Source organism: Corylus avellana, chromosome 1 (genome assembly GCF_965113065.1).
Source record: "Corylus avellana chromosome 1, dhCorAvel1.hap1.2, whole genome shotgun sequence".
Taxonomy (NCBI): Eukaryota; Viridiplantae; Streptophyta; class Magnoliopsida; order Fagales; family Betulaceae; genus Corylus; species Corylus avellana.
This window is the reverse complement of record NC_142490.1, coordinates 23,162,985-23,169,633: the sequence shown is the minus strand read 5'-3', so window position 1 is coordinate 23,169,633 and position 6,649 is coordinate 23,162,985. Positions and strand designations below refer to the sequence as shown.

Here is a 6,649-nt window from a genome sequence, read left to right as displayed (position 1 = left end):
ATTTATTTTATTTTTTTAATAGAAATTTCCTTCAAATTATTTTAGAGGAAATTTTCTTCAATCTAGTCTAATAAGTGCTGAATGTCATCTCTCACACACACACACACACACACACATATATATATATATATATATATATATATATATATATATTAAGTCATTTATTGCTATTCCACTAATTTATGATTTTTTAACCTATAATGAAAAGTACGATAAAAATACGTTTAGATTTTAAAATTAAATTATAATGAAGAATCTCGCGCATAGCATGGGTTATGATCTAGTTTTAGTAATTGGGAGGAGGGGATATGATGCAATCTTTAATCGAAGAGACATTACAAATTGAGTATTAGTTTGAGAAAAATGTGTTTTTTTTTTTTTTTTTTTTTAAATGATTGTATTAGTATTTTTCGGCCTCGTTTTCTTCATTTCATTGAATAATACTACATGTCCCTCTTGTTTTCCTTCAAGAATGATGTGGCTTTTAAAATAACCATTGGACTTGTGATTAATCATTAATGAATTTTGATCAAATTGTAATTTTAAAAGCCGCATCGTCATTCTTCGAATGACACATTAATTTACTCCCAAAAAACAGCATCATGAAAGTTTTTCTAGATTGTTTAGATTATGTTTGTTGTGTATTGCAGGCCAGGCCATCAGCCATTCTTGGACCTATTCCTGATGCAATATTTCTTCCAGCCACTGAGTCTATTGGTTTGTTTGAGTTAATATTGATGATTTCTACGCAAATGTTGTTTTTTATTCGAGTTCTGAATCTCATAACCCTTCTTTGTTATTTTTGATTAGGTGTAAAATTACTGCTAAAGATGGGATGGCGACGGTCATGCAATTAAGAATTCCCGTGCAAATTCACTATATACATGGTCTTTCGTTCATTACAAAATTTACTTTTTTCAAGTTTGAACTTTTTTCAATTTGAACTCTAATATTTTAAAATTTGCAATATATTCTCATAAAATTATATATATGAGGAGAAAAACATATTTTACTATTAAAAACCATATTTTACTATTATATTTTATTATTGTAATTTCGCCCCTCCTCACACTAAATCTTGGCTCTGCCACTAGGGAACTTTTAGCGTATAAAATAAGTCATTCCTAAAGATTAAGTTTCTTGTAGTGAGAGTGACACAAAAATAACTTATAAAATTACTAATTAGGAGACTTATCCAAAAGATCCCTTTAAAAAAAAGGACGTTATAGTTTTTCAAATATTTATAATTTTGAAAGCTAATATAATCGATTTGAAATGACTCAACTCTCCTCCCTTTAACCAAATTCACCCACCCAAAAAAAAGTATATATATATATATATATAAAGTTTTAATAACCGAAAAAGATGCAGTGTGTCGGTCCGTGTACATTTCACTGTGAAACTGCAGTCAGCATAAGAGGTTATCAGAATTACATATACAAAATATATATAATAAGAGCAAACAATAAATAGTTCTAAATATGTATTTATTTACTATTTAGAGAGAAAGAGAATGTGTATTTTTATAAGATTGAATTGGACCTTATAAAGTCGAGTCACCGAGCCAGCGAAACCAGGGTTTTGGACAAAGCAAATTAAGACTGGATTTGTTGTTGGATTTTAGGATGTCCTGTTCTCATCTTATAGCAAGTTACTAGATCTAGTCAACCATTTATGTATATAAAACAGTGCAGTGCCGTGAAAAAAATCTTGAACAAACGGCGTCACGTGATAAGCAAACGTTTGAAAAAACGACCTTTGGTTTTTTTTTTAAAAAAACTTGGTTAATTCTCAGCCACTCAATATATCTCATTGGCATTAAATTTCATTTAATGTTCATGTAACTAATTAATGCTAACCTTGTCCTATATCCAATTACTAAATTGGCTGTACACCATGTGAATTCTGTTGGAGCATTTAGATTCTTGAAAAGAATTTAAATGAAATAGGATCCAGAATTTATACCAACTGCACTGTTTTCTTTTTCTCCTACCAAAATTTCTGGAAACGGATTTTCTCTATTTTAAAATTTCTTAATTTTTTTTATTTAGTGTATTTTGAAAGGTAGTATTGTCTAAAAGTTTTAATGATGGTAGTGCATTAAATGTAATACCCTTCAAAATAAATTAAATAGAGAAAATTGAGGAATTTTAAAATGGAGAGGATCATTTTCCAAAATTTCTTGGCCAATCCTCCCAAGCAGGCTCTAAGTAACCACAATAAAAAGCTTTAGTGTCTTCTCATCAAAAGATAAAGCAATACTAGTGTCAGCGTCTTCTCATCAAAAGATAAAACAATACTACAAGTTAAAAGAAAGATAAAATTCTGCAAAGTATTTGAAATAAAATTATTTAATTGATAATAATTTGAATAGAAAGTAAACATAATCCTAATAGTAATAGTAAACTTAATCCTAAGAAGGAAATGAAATAATTAAAGTAAATATAATCCTAATAAGAAAACGAAATAAAATTCTAATCAAATAAAATAAAATCTTAACCAAATAAAATAAAATCCTAATCTAAAATAGAAAATAAAATATAATTGGCAATCAACTCGAATTGTGACTATTATTTTCCTTTTGTACTACTATTATCTAAGAACGAGTAAAATTCTAATCAAGAGATAATAGAATTTATTAGAGTGGTAAATCGACAGCTCTCCATTTGAGGGGCTAAAAGACAAGGTTTACGCCCGTCCTAGTTGAATTTATACTTTTGTCCTAGGTATTTTTAGCTAGCCGATCGGGTAGAATTTTGAATAATATTTTTTTTTTAATAAGACTTTGGAATAAATTAAACTTTCTTCCGTGGTTAAAATAAATAAATAAATTAATTAAAGGAAAGACTTGGCGTAGACTATATACATAAATGGTTGACTAGATCTAGTACCTTGCTATAAGATGAGAACAGGACATCCTAAAATCCAACAACAAATCCAGTCTTAATTTGCTTTGTCCAAAACCCTGGTTTCGCTCGCTCGGTGACTCGACTTTATAAGGTTCCATTCAATCTTATATAAATACACATTCTCTTTCTCTCTAAATAGTAAAAAAATACATATTTAGAACTATTTATTGTTTGCTCTTATTATATATATTTTGTATATGTAATTCTGATAACCTCTTATGCTGACTGCAGTTTCACAGTGAAATGTTTTCGCTTCTGCATTTTTTTTTTTTTTTTTTTTTCCCATAGTCAAGTATTGTATTTGACTTTCTCATCATCTACAAATAAATTTACATGATCATTTTGAGTCTTTAGAAAATAAAGAAAAAATATGTGTAAGTTAACAATGAACAAACTCACATGAATAACATAATCATCACATAGACTCTAACTTAAACATTACACTTTAACCCTGTAATTATTATTCTCTTCCTATTCCATCGATCTAGCAACTTACCCCAAATTTAGAATACTCATATTCACATACAACAATCAATATGATTATAATATGATATATTAGAACCTAAACCCAATGGGCATCAATTTCCATTGAACTCATGAGAGTCTAGGGTTAATTAACGTTTTAAATGTAATTAACACATCCAATTAGCAATCCTAGTGTTCACATACCAAAAGCCCTAATTTTAATTCATACTATACAAATTAAGGTTTATGTTCATACTATAAACAATAGTGAAATTAAAGCTTTAAACCCGTTAATCTAACAACCCAAATCTTAAATCATGTATAGAAATCCTCTACACACAAAAGCCTCTAGTTAATTTTAGGAATTTAGCTTCTTACTAAAATTCCTCCAAATTCGGACCTAATCAAAAATTTCATAAATCATTATGATTTCAAACTTGAAATTCAATGGGTGGAACAAAAATTCAAAGAGAAACTAGAGATTTCTCAATGGCATTAATTATAAAAACCCATAAAAAATTCTCATACGACCATACCAAATCAAGAACTAGAAATCCTCACAGAGAAAATATCCAAGATTTACATACATACATAAAGAAAATAACAACAACAAAAAACACAAAAATTTCCAAGTAGCAACAGGAATTTCCAAGTTTCCAAGCCGATAGCTAATCTATGAAGGGGAAAAAAAAAAAAAAAATCAACTTTTCAAATTCTTAACCAAATTTCCAAGCCAAATAATAGAAAAATTAACCAAAATAAAACCGTAGGATTAACCTATAAAGCAAGAACCAACCGGTGGAAGAGAGTTAGGGGGACCGGGACCTATCAATTTTTTTTTTTTTTTTTTTTGGGGGGGGGGGGGGTTTGGGGGGATCAATATAATTTTTATTTTATTTTTTTACTCCTTAAAATATCTTTTTTGAGGAAGTGGAGGGGGGGGGGGGGGCATGGCCCAGCCGATCCCCCTCCCTCCGTCTCTATGTGTAAGCAACGTCATTACAAACATGTATTAATTATAAAGGCTTTTTGGAAGCTAGCTATAACAATTTGAATAATCGGTAATATTTTTTTTAGGAAGTAGGGAGCCATGGTCCCCCCTCCCTACTGTCAACCTAATTAATATTTGTGACAGATTAAATTAACCAAATAATTTTGAAACGGTCGACTTTAATTTATACGATTCTTGTTGTACTCAACATGAGCTCGTCAAGGAATGGTGAGTTGAAGTAAATTAACTGAATTATATAAGCTCTTCATCCGCTTCAGTTTCTTTCCCACTCATCAACTCTTCCTTGAGAAAACCAAAGAAACCAACTCAACCATTTCTTCTCTCTGTACGTACCAAAAATGGCTAGCCTCAATTTTGACCACTCTTCTGTCTTTAACAACAATCCACTAGACCCTGAGGAGTTCAGGCGGCAAGGCCACGTGATGATAGACTTCTTAGCCGATTATTATCTGAATGTTGAGAAATACCCTGTTCTAAGCCAAGTGGAACCAGGATATCTCCGGCAACGTTTGCCGGAGTCCACCCCATATAATCCAGAGCCCATGGAAACCATTCTGCAAGACGTGCAGGAGCATATAATTCCTGGTTTAACACATTGGCAAAGCCCCAACTTCTTCGCTTACTTTCCAAGCAGTGGTAGCACAGCAGGGTTTCTAGGCGAAATGCTTAGTGCCGGATTTAATGTGGTCGGATTCAACTGGATTGCATCTCCAGCCGCCACTGAGCTTGAGACAATAGTCGTGGATTGGCTTGGAGAGACGCTCAAGCTTCCCAAGTCCTTTCTTTTCTCTGGCAATGGTGGGGGTGTGCTACAAGGGACCACTTGTGAGGCCATTTTGTGCACACTCGTCGCTGCAAGGGATCAAATGCTAAGCAAAATCGGGAGAGACAACATGAGAGAGTTGGTGGTTTATGGCTCCGACCAAACGCACATTGCACTCCAAAAAGCAGCAAAAATAGCCGGAATCCACCCAAACAATGTCAGAGCTATCAAGACCACAAAGTCGACATCATTTGCGCTGTCACCAGACTTCCTCCAATCCGAAATGTGCAAAGACATAGAAGCAGGTTTAGTCCCATTGTTTTTATGTGCCACTGTGGGGACTACTTCAACAACTGCCGTTGATCCAGTAGGCGCGTTATGCCATGTGGCAAAAGATTATGGCGTGTAGGTCCACGTCGATGGTGCTTATGCCGGAAGTGCATGCATTTGTCCTGAGTTCCGGCATTTCATGGATGGCGTTGAGAGTGCAAACTCATTCAGTCTCAATGCTCATAAATGGTTCTTAACCACTTTAGATTGTTGCTGCCTTTGGGTGAAAGATCCGAGCGCCTTGATAAAATCTCTCTCAACCAACCCTGAGTACTTGAGGAATAAAGCCACCGATTCAAGGCAAGTGGTGGATTACAAAGACTGGCAGATAACCCTAAGCCGGAAATTCCGAGCCTTGAAGCTGTGGTTTGTGCTTAGAAGCTATGGCGTGGCTAACCTGAGGAACTTCTTGAGAAGTCATGTTAAAATGGCCAAGGTCTTTGAAGAGCTTGTAGCAATGGACAAGAGGTTTGAAATTGTGGTGCCTAGAAATTTTGCTATGGTTTGCTTTAGGGTTTTGCCAAAAGCAATGGGTATAGCTATGCGAAAGCCAAAGCAATCACACCAAATTGGTAACGCTGAGAATGGTCATTATAAGGTCGTAGAAGACGAAGAAGAAGAAGGAAGTTCAAATGAGGTGAACCAGAAGTTATTGGAGTCCATTAACATGTCAGGCCGCGTTTTCATGACTCATGCCGTGGTTGGGAATGTCTACGCCATACGGTTCGCCGTCGGCGCGACTCTGGTAGAGGAACGACACGTGATAATGGCTTGGAAAGTTGTGCAGGAGCATGCAACCGCCATACTAAGCACCAACTAAAAGTAAGCTTTGAGTAAAATTCTATCCATTACCCTTTCTCAATTCTTTGTGGCGTACGTGGTCCTCCAATCAGAAAATAATTTTCAAACACAAAATGCTATAGAAGACTATGCTATTGAATTTACTTATTGAACAGCATTTGAAAGACCAATGAAAGAGGGAGATGCGATGCGGAAATTGTTACAGTCCTTAGCAAGTTAGGACTATAAGTATATCTTTGCCTACCTCTCTGAGATTACTGGGAGCAATATTGTTTTAATCTTTATTTTTATGTAAAAGTCCTAGTTCTACTCCGAGTGGGGCTATAATATTAAGTCCTAATCCTAGTTATGAAAAGAGTCCAAGTCCAA

The 6,649-nt window shown here is 34.0% G+C and overlaps 1 pseudogene; it reads left to right on the top strand.

Annotated features, from left to right (window-relative positions):
* Nucleotides 1-4,724: 4,724 nt before the first annotated feature.
* Nucleotides 4,725-6,299, top strand: LOC132171816 (tyrosine decarboxylase-like; annotated as a pseudogene).
* The last annotated feature ends 350 nt before the right edge of the window (nt 6,300-6,649 follow it).